At 40.8% G+C, this 10687-nt stretch overlaps 1 pseudogene; it reads right to left on the bottom strand.

Annotated features, from left to right (window-relative positions):
* Positions 1–325: 325 nt before the first annotated feature.
* The window catches only part of LOC102842535, a 53992-nt pseudogene continuing 43630 nt past the window's right edge, over positions 326–10687 (bottom strand).

The following is a 10687-nucleotide window of genomic DNA, read 5'->3' as shown; positions in this document are numbered from 1 at the left end:
AGTGATAAATCTGGCATATGTCACCCCATATCCAAGGTTTAAAAAGAAAAAAGGAAGGCTGTTACAGACTCATTCTCACTTTCCTCTAAACTCTTACCCTAATTTTATGCTTTCAAATACATCCTTTAAACTTCAGCAAAGCCTCAACTGTGATAAAGCACGATCATTTATACAGAGTCCAATACTTTACTTTCTTGAGGGGGGCGGCAACCTGTCACTTCAACCTCATATTCCATGACAGCAACCTCCACCCTGCTGTTAGAACTTGAACTTAAAGTTTATAGTATAGTTCTTGGTTTATCAAGCCGACCCAAAGGCGAAGCGATTACTTTCTCCTTTTTCCTTCTTGGTGCTGCCGCCCTCCTTTCCTCTTGCCACCCAAGCCAGGCGGCCCGGAACTCATCTGGCCTCCAAAGCCTCCTTTTCTCTTTCCTCCCTGCTTGGGCGGGCCCCCTTTCCTCTTGCTCCCAGGACCCTGGCGCACACCCCCCACCCCTTTTCTCTTGCTCTTCTGACTCAGTTTTCTCCTCTTGGTGGCCTCCTCCTGTTCCTCCTCCCTCAGCTGCTTATTGGTGGCCCTGATAATGTCCAGTTGAGGCTTTTTGCTGCTCATAACTCGCAGCAGCTCCAACTGTTTCTTCTTCTCAGCTGCAAAGTCCCCGAACAGGGGCTGGAATTGCCTCTTCTTACCAGCGCCATGAGGAGCCTTGGGCAGGCGCTCCTGGAAGCGTCCCACCGAAGCGGTGGAGACCTTGGCTACTTGCATGGCGCGGCCCAGCTCTTCTTTGCTCTGGTGTTCCGTGGGGTGCAGGCCGGCCGCGTTGGGCAGCTGCGTCTTGTGCGCACGGGCCAGGTTACGCAGCCGGATCAATTCGTTCTTGGCTACCCGTTCTTTCTTGGCCTGAACCCGCTTGGTGAACTGGTCCTCCAGGGGGTCGGCTCCGCCGGGCACCTCAATCAGCCATTCCTTGGTGTCGTTCCGGGCACTCTGGTAGCCCCAACGGCGCCACCACTGGCCGCTCACCTCATCCCACACCAGATTGGTCTTCTTCTTGGGTCAGAAGTCTTTCAGCCGCGCGAACTGCTGCCAGCACATCAGCGGTCGCGGCCTAGGCACCGGCTTCTCGGGAGGCAGGCGGGTAGTGGGTTCTAGCAGCCGGGCCACCAGCGCCTCCTCCACGCGCTCCGTGGGCAACTGCCACAGCTGGTTGATGATCAGCTGCATGTTGTCCCGCGCCAGGCTCCGCAGCTCGGCATCCAATGTGGGTCCCGCTCACCGGAGTCCCGTTGGGGGTTCCGATCCGAGGCCAGCAAGTTGCCTAGGTCAAACTCCAGTTCCAGTTCCTTATGCACCATGATACATTGCAGGTTTTCCTCCTCGTCCAGCTCTGCCTTTGCCAGGAGCTCCTCTAGAGGAATAACTTTTGGGTAATTGAAATTCCAGAAGAGGAAGAGACAAACAAAAGCACAGAACAGGTACTCAAAGAGTAGTTGGAAGAAAATTTCCCTAACATCATGAAAGATGAGAAGAGAAACAGCTAAGAAGGTGAGCAAACTCCAACAGGATAAACCCGAAAAGAAAATTACAAAGATATATCATAAACAAACTTCAAAATCGAAGACATGAATCCTGAAAGCAGCTCAAGAAAAACAAAAAGTGTCCCACAAAGAAGAACCAATAGCATTAAATTCTGATTTCTCAGGAGAAACTACGCAAAGAAGGTAGTGAGAAAACATATACAACATTCTGAAAGAAAAGAACTACCCAGCAAGGATCATATACCTAGCAAAACTGTCCCTCATATATGATGGCAAAATTAGAACATTTCTGAATAAACAGAAATTAAAGGAATTTGCCAAAAACAGACCAACTTTACAAAAAATACTAAAGGGAGTCCTTTCAATTGAGAACCAACAACCAACAATCTTTCAATTGAGATTGCCAAACAAGGTAACTCCACCCAGAATTCAATCCAGATATAGAAGTACCCAAAGTAAAACAAGATTATTGTTGTTATTAAGTATGGTTGAGTCAGTTCTGGCTCATAGTGACCCTGTATAGGGTTTTTGAGGAGCAACTGGTGACTTTGAAATGCTAACTTTGCTGTTCAAACTGACCTTGAGGTTGAGTGCATATCTATGGCACTACACCAGGACTCCAAAACAAGCCTACCAGGCTGAAAATATGGAATCAGAGATAATCAATTTAGAATCAGGGAATGTAAAAACAGGGAAAAGTATACCAATTGAACTTCCAAAGGAAGTCAAGCAAATTTCAATATAAAACAGATTGTTTTAAATTGAGGAAGTTATTGATAAATTACAGGGTAACCTCAAAGAAAATTAAAACACCTTCACATTAAATCAAGGAAAGGAAACACCATAAAGATTTTGTAAACATCAAAGCAACATCAGTGAATAAATTGACAATAAAATACACTAACAAAATTAACTCAGTACAGAAAAAAATGTGGTCGAAAGAAAAGAGCAGCACCACAATAACAAAACAAAACCAACTCCATGGCACATAACAACAACAACAACAACAACAAGCAGAGACAGATAATGAAAGCTCCTCTGCTAAAGCCCAGAAAAAGCAGAGAATGAGCAATATGCAGAACGGAATTTTGGATCTTGTTTAAGGCTCCTGGGGCCAGTTTCATGTGCCCACCTTTGGAGAAATCTGCCTGTGGAAGCAAAATACAGAGATTTCTGACTCCATCCCAGCTGAATCAATCCTGGCAGCCAGAGGTCCTGTGGTTGGAGGGCGGGGCCACAGCCAAGCAAAGACAGTGACCCAGCACAACAAGCCGCAGAGCTGCATGTCTAGAGGGAGAGATGTGACCAATTTTTCATCTTTCACTTTTCATTTTTCACATATCATTCCTCTTCACTCCGATCGCACCCTTACTGCCCTGCCCAGATGCCTTCAGGTAGTGGGAGTGCACCTCCAAAAGGATCCAGCATCGTACCCACAGTATTCCCACTGCACAGAGAGGAAACCAGCAGGCTGCTTCTTATGATATCTGACTCTGGGACCCAGCCCCAATTGACCTGGGAGGGACCCTTTATCCCTGGCTGCATAGCAAAGGCCACTGGACAGTCAATCACAATCTTATTTTGGCTTTTGATTGGTGGTTTCTGTCTCTGCTTTTATATTGTTTCTGTCTTTGGTCCTTTTGGTCTTAATCTTTTCCCAGGGGTTGGAGCTTTCTTCCCCTACCTTACCCAAGAAGAGACATCAACTGTGAAAACATAGCCAAGCTATAAGCATACCCTGTAATACCCCGTCATCTGGACAAGAGCCAATACCAGCTGCTAGGCATGACATGTGAAAAGGGAAGACTATCTTCAGATAATATCCACCAGGCAACACTCAGTAAGCTTAACAGCAAAGCAACATACATCCATGTAAGCATTAAAATCCCACATAACTACTGAAAATGTCCAAGAAAACACAATTATAGATCTCAACACATGTCCAAAAACAGAAAAAAGTAACTGAGACAAATGAGCTGGAAGCAGAAACAGATTTTCCAGTAGAAGAGCAGGCTCTGGATCTGCCTGAGAAGGAATTCAGAAGAATGATATGGAAACAAAGTCAAATGCTTCAAAAAGAGTGGAGGAAAATAAGAAAAAGTCAGGAAAGTGCTACAGGAGCAATCAAACAAGATAGTTACAGTATTGGAAACAATCCAAAACCTGAAAAAAGAAGTCCAGATGATTAATAATAAAATATCAGAAATGGACAATACACTGAAAGCAGAATGGAAGAGATAGAAGCCAGAACCAGTGAGCTGGAAGACAAATCTCTCAATACTGCTAAGATAAAAAGAACAAGCAGAAAAAAGGATTAAGAAATTTGAAGAGAGTCTAAGATTTATATTGGATAACATAAAGAGGAATAACTTAAGAATTATTGCATTCCAGAACAGGAAGAATCACAGAAGTACACAGAAGAGAAAGTTGAAAAGCTTCTGGAAGAAAAAGTTTCTAACATCTTAGAGGATGAGAAGGTAAACATTCTAGAAACTGAATGAACCCCAGGAAGGATAGACTCCACCCCCTCAATTATCACCATGACATATCATAATCAAGCTTTTCAAAATCAAAGACAAGGAGAGAATCCTAAAAGTAGCCAGGGATAAGAAATGTGTTACCTACAAAAGCAAGAAAATCAGATTAAACTCTAACTTCTCAGCAGAAACAATGCAGGCAAGAACTCAATGGGAAGACATCTATAAAACCCTAAAAGAAAAAAAAAAATGCCAACCAAGAATCGTTTATCCAGTAAAACTGTTAATCAAATATGATCGTTCAATCAGAACATTCCAAGACAAACAGAAGCTAAGAGATTTTGTCAAAGCCAATCCAGTGCTTCAAAACATCCTAAAGGTTGTTCTTTGGAATGAAAACCAGTAAGAACAGACAACAACCAGAGATTGACAGATGTGGCAACACCACCTGGAACTTAGTCAACAAATAGCAGAGTTCAGAACAGAACAAAATTACAGCAATGAATTCAGAGAACCTGTGAGGCCAACCAATGATCAAAATATTAACAATGTCAAAGAAGGCAAAAACATAGGGCCAGTGATCCAGATGGTGAGGAGGTCAAGTACATTGTAGGATACAATAGACTGTCTTAAATGCTGGGAAAACTTAATAGACTATAGGGTAACTCCAAAGAAAATGAATACTTCACAACTTACCATGAAAATGAAGATCCAAGCAGAACAAGGAAACATTAAAACTAAGAATAAAACTGATAAGAAATAGCACAAAAACGTAAACTCAGCACAAGAAGGCATGCAGAACAAAGGAACAAACAGCTCTGCAAAAAATTAACATTATGATAGCAGTTAATCCATATCTATTGATAATTATACTGAATGACAATGGATTAAATGCACCAGTGAAGAGACATAGAGTGGCTGAATGGATAAGAAAAGAAGACCCTTCAATATGCAGCCTGCAAGAGACACACTTTACACACAAAGACAAAAACATACTAAAAGTTAAAGGATGGAGAAAAATATACAAAACTCACAGCAATAAAAAACAAGCAGGAATGGCAATGTTAATCTCTGATAAAATAAACTTTAAGGCAAAAACCAGAATAAGAGATTAAGAAGGACACTATCTCATGATTAAGGGTCAATTGAGCAAGATGGCATAACCATAATTAACATCTGTGTTCCAAATTAAAGAACACCAAGATATATAAAGCAAACCCTACTAGAATTGAAGAAAGAAATAGATAAATCCACAACTATTGTTGTTGTTGTTATGTGCCATGGAGTTGGTTCCGACTCATAGCGACCCTGTACAGGGTTTCTGAGGCTGTAAATCTTTACGGGAGCAGAAAACCTTGTCTTTCTCCTATGGAACAGCTGGTAGTTTCGAACTGCTGACCTTACGGTTCACAGCCCGATTCATGACCACTACACTACCAGAGCTCCTTACACTACCAGACCTCCTTGGTGGGATATCTTAATACACCACTTTCTAAAAGGGATAGAATAACCAGAAAGAAAATCAACAAAGTTACAGAGTAACTAAACAGCACAATTAACCAACTTTACCTCATAGACGTATACAGAGCACTCAACTCAACAACAGCACAATACACATTCTTTTCCAGTGCACATGGAACATTCTCCAGAATTGACCATGTGTTACATCACAAAGCACACTTCCATAAATTTACAAACATCAAAATACTACAAAGCATCTTTCAGACCACAATGCCATAAAATTAGAAATAAACAATAAGAAGACGAAGAAAATAAAGTTTAATATATGGAAACTGAATAACACCCTGCTGAAGAACAACTGGATAATAGAAGAAATTAAACGTGAATTCAGAAAATTCCTAGAAACAAACGAGAATGAAAACACATTATACCAAAATCTTTGGGACACAGTGAAAGCAGGGCTGAGAGGAAATTTTTTGCAATAAATGTGCACATCCAAAAAGAAAAAGAATCAAAATTAACACATTAACACAGCATCTCCAGCAACTAGAAACAGACCAACAGAGGGAACCTACAGTCACCAAAAGAAAAGAAATAATAAATATCAGAGCAGAAATAAATGAGATAGAAAACAGAAAAACTATAGAAAGAATCAACAGGACAAGAAGCTGGTTCTTTGAAAAGATTAATAAAATGACAAACCATTTACAAACTTAACAAAAGAAAAGAGAGAGAAGACACAAATAACATGCATTAGAAACCATAAAGGCGATGTCACAACAGACCAAAAGAAATCAAAAGGATAATAACAAAATACTATGAAGAGTTGTACTTCAACAAATTTGAAAACTTAGAAGAGATGAATACATTTTTAGAAAATCACGACCTACTTAAACTCACAGAGTAAAGTAGAAAACCCATAACAATATAAGAAATTGTTCAGGTCATTAAAAATCTCCCAACCAAATGAAGTCCAGGGCAGATGGGTTCACTGGTGAGTTCTACCAGACATTTAAGGAAGAGTTGTCACCAATTCTACTCAAATTATTCCAGAATATAGAGGAAAATGAAGCAAACATAACCCTCCTACTAAAACCAGGGAACGACATCACTAAGAAAGAAAATTATAGACCAATATCTCTCATGAACATAGATACAAAAATTGTCAACAAAATCCTAGCCAACAGAATCCAGCAGCACATCAAAAAAAATAATACATCATGATCAAGTGGGATTCATATCAGGGATGCAAGGATGGCTCAACATTAGAAAAAACAATCAATATAATTCACCATATAAACAAGAAAAAAGAAATAAAACCCCACATGATCATAATCAAATGTTGACAAAATCCAACATCCATTCCTGATAAAAACACTCAATAAAGTAGGAATTGAAGGGAAATTCCTCAACATAATCAAGAGCATAAATACCAAATCAAGAGCCTACATTACTCTCAATGGAGAAAAACTGAAAGCCTTCCCTCTCTGAACAGGAACCAGACAAGGATGCTCTTTGTCAGCACCCCTATTCAATGTTGTGCTGGAAGACTTAGCTAGAGCTATATGGCAAGATAGGCAAATCAAAGGCATCCAAATTGGCAAAGAAGTAAAGCTCTCTCTATTTGCAGAAGATATGATCCTATATGTATAGAAAACCCCAAAGACTCAGCAAAAAGCTGCTAGATCTCATTGGAGGATTCAGCAAAGTGGCAAGGTATAAAATCAACATCCAAAAATCAGTTGGATTCCTCTATACCAATAACGGCAGTGCTGAAAAGGACATTAGCAAGACAATAACATTTACAATAGCCACCCAAAGTCTGAAATATCTAGGAATAAATGCAGTAACCACAGAAACAAAAGACCTATACAAAGAAAACTACAGAACACTACTACAAGAAACCAAAAGAGACTTACAAAAGAGAAGAATATACCATACTCCTGGATAGGAAGACTTAACATTGTAAAAATGTCAATATTGCCCTAAGTAGTTTACACATATAATGCAATCCCAATCTAGATTCCAACGACATTTTTCAAAGAGATGGAAAAAACAATTACAAAATTTATATGGAAAGGAAGGAGACCCAGGATAGGCAAAGCACTGCTTAAGAAGAAGAACAAGTGGGAAGCCTCTCATTCCCTGATTTCAAAATTTGCTACATGGCTACAGTGGTCAAACAGCCTGGTACTGTTATAATGAAAGATACATTTATCAATGGAACAGAATTGAGAATCCAGAAATTAACCCAGCCACATACAGCAAACTGATTTTCAACAAAGTACCTAAGTATATTGCAATGGGAGGAGATAGTGTACTCAATAGAAGATGCTGACAAAATCCGAAAATGATATGCAAAAGACTTAAACAAGACCTTTACCCCAGGCCTTATACAAAAACCAACTCAGCATGGATTAAAGACTAAAATGTGAATCCCTAAATTATCAAGGCCATCAATGAAAAATTGGGACAAATATGAGGGCTCTAATTCAGGGCATACACAGACTTCCAAGCATTTTGAAAATTACACAAACAAAAGCAGACAAAATAGATGACTGATACATACTAAAAATTAAAAACATGTGCATCAAAAGACTTCATCAAAAAAGTAAAAAGGGAGCCCACAGAATGGGAAAAAACCTTTTCCAACGACACATCAGACAAAGGACTAATTTGCAAAATACATAGGAATCTACAACACCTCTGGTAGGAGCTCTGGTAGCATAGTGGTTACGAATTGGGTTGAGAATCGCAAGGTCAGCAGTTCAAAACTAACAGCTGTTCTGTGGGAGAAAGATGAGGCTTTCTGCTCCCGTAAAGATTTACAGCCTCAGAAACCTTGTAAAGGATTGCTATGAGTCAGAACCGACTCCACGGCACACAGCCACCACCACCACAACACCTCTACAAGAAAAGGACCAATTAAAAAATGGGCACAGGACATGAATGGACACTTCAACGAGGAGGAGATCTGGGCAGCCAACAAATATATGAAGAAATGTTCATGATCACTAGCCGTTAGAGAAATGCAAATCAAAACAACAATGAAATATCATCTCACACCAGCAATAATAGCAAAGATCCAAAAAGTAGAGGACAATAAGTGCTGCCGAGGATGTGGAGAGACTGTTATCCTCCTACATTGCTGGTGGGATTGCAAAATGGACCAAGCACTCTGGAAAGCAATAAAGTACTTCCTCCGAAGGTTGGAAATAGAGATACCTTATGATGCAGAAGTTCCTCTACTTGGTATTTATCCACAAGAAATACAAGCCATAACATGAGTAGATATATGCACAGCAATGCTCATAGCAACACTATTTACAATAGCATAAATATGTAGACAGCCTAAGTGCTCTTCAATTGACAAATGGCTAAACAAACTTTGGTACATACAAGCAATGGAATATTATTCTACCCTGAAGGATAACAAGGCAGCAGCAAGCCACTGCATAACATGAATGAGCCTTGAGGACATTATGCTGAGTGAAATCAGTCAGTCACAAAAGGAGAAATATGGCATAGGGCTAGTATTGTAAAAGATTAAGAAAAAAAACACCCACACTAAAAGGGGGGAAGTTATTTTTTATTTATATATTTTAATTTTTTGTTGGTTACTGGTGTGTATGGGGTAGAGTGAGGGGAGGAAGGGGAAGGTGCAAGACAGGGTAGGGAATAGAGACAGGATAGTTTGGGTGCAGGGGGTGGGTGCTTTATACACTAGAAGGGGAAGAGGAAAGGTAAAAAGGCAGATGGGAAAATAGCTAGGCAGGTTAACATGGGCAAAATAGTACAGAGGTAAATAACAATTTAAGCACAATTGTGGAAAAACAGGGCTCCGGGATACAAAGATTGAGGCATGGTTTGAATGGGTAAAAGTGGGGAAATGATGTTAAGATGCTTGGCTGTCTTTTGAATCTTGGTTTCCCCTTGCCTACTATTGTAAAATAGACACTTGAAGGGAAGAGACAAGAATAGCCAGAAACATCACCAAAGAAAGCCTGTAAATGTCTTCAGCCTATAACTGACTGGAATACTTAAAGTGGAGCTAGAACTTGCCCAGAAAAGGAAGCTCCCTGCAGAGCCTTTGCATTGCACAAGAGCATAGGGGGACTCCTGATCCCCATCCAGAATCTTCTGAGGTGGGACATTTCCACTTGAAAGGACAAGCAGACCAGCCTGGAGCAGTTAGAAGAACAGAAGATACTTCTTGAAAGAAAGACCAGCAGGAAAAATTAAAAACAATAACAGCAGTTCAATTGACTACTACAAGAATAAGCAAGTTGTTGCCCAGGGAGTCATCAAAGCAAGTAGTCAGGTCCCCTCAAGGCAAACCCCCTTCCAAGACTGAAACTCAAATGGAATACACTAGCAGGCATATGGTCCTGCTGCTGACCATGTTGGTCACCGATAAAGCAGAAATGGGGGAAAAAACAGCATTGAAGTTGTGAACTAAGTCTGACCACATTCAATAGACTCCTGTTAACCTGGATTGAGATCTGGTTAACCAGCAGTGTGACAAGGCCTGGGGACTCCTGGGCTCAGGGGCAGGGACATGGCCCCAGAGGACTAGAACAGAATGTGAAGCAGTCAGCTGATATGAAGTGAGGAGAGAGGCACAAGAACACCCACACTTGCAGATAGTATCCGTTTGTCCTGGTGTCAATGGCTGGATGATCAGAACACGACTAGAGGAAGAAAGGGAGGGGGAAAAGAAGAATAACCCACTGCAAGTGGATGAACTTGGCCTATGAATGTGGATGTAGTATGACAAAGGAGTGGACAAATATTTACAGTGAGGATCATTCCCACACCCTTGGTACACAGGGTCGACAGGGATGAGGAACTTCGACATTGGCTACACAAAATGGCTAGACTACAAAGGCAAGAAGTGACTGGCTTATAAGCTTTCAGTAGGGAACCTAGCTCTAGAGGATACAGGGAAAGGTAGAATTTCCACTGAATTTTTTCCAACCTGTCTGGATGGGGTTGATAAAAGGTGAGGGGGATAGGACTCCTGTGGTTCAATAGGAAATGATTGCTATCAGGTCTGACAGTGAGTGTTGGAAAAGTAAATGTAAATGTTTTGTAACAAAAGGAGGGGAGTGGCTGATTTTGCAGTACAGGAGAGAGCCCTGGAATCATCAAGGGAGAAAAGCGAAGTGGGAGACTCTCCCCAGAGTGGCAGTGACACTAGGAATGGAGGC

This window comes from Chrysochloris asiatica, unplaced genomic scaffold (assembly GCF_000296735.1).
Source record: "Chrysochloris asiatica unplaced genomic scaffold, ChrAsi1.0 scaffold00145, whole genome shotgun sequence".
NCBI classification, from domain to species: Eukaryota; Metazoa; Chordata; class Mammalia; order Afrosoricida; family Chrysochloridae; genus Chrysochloris; species Chrysochloris asiatica.
The sequence above is the reverse complement of the archived record's forward strand: the minus strand, read 5'-3'. Positions and strand labels throughout refer to the sequence as shown.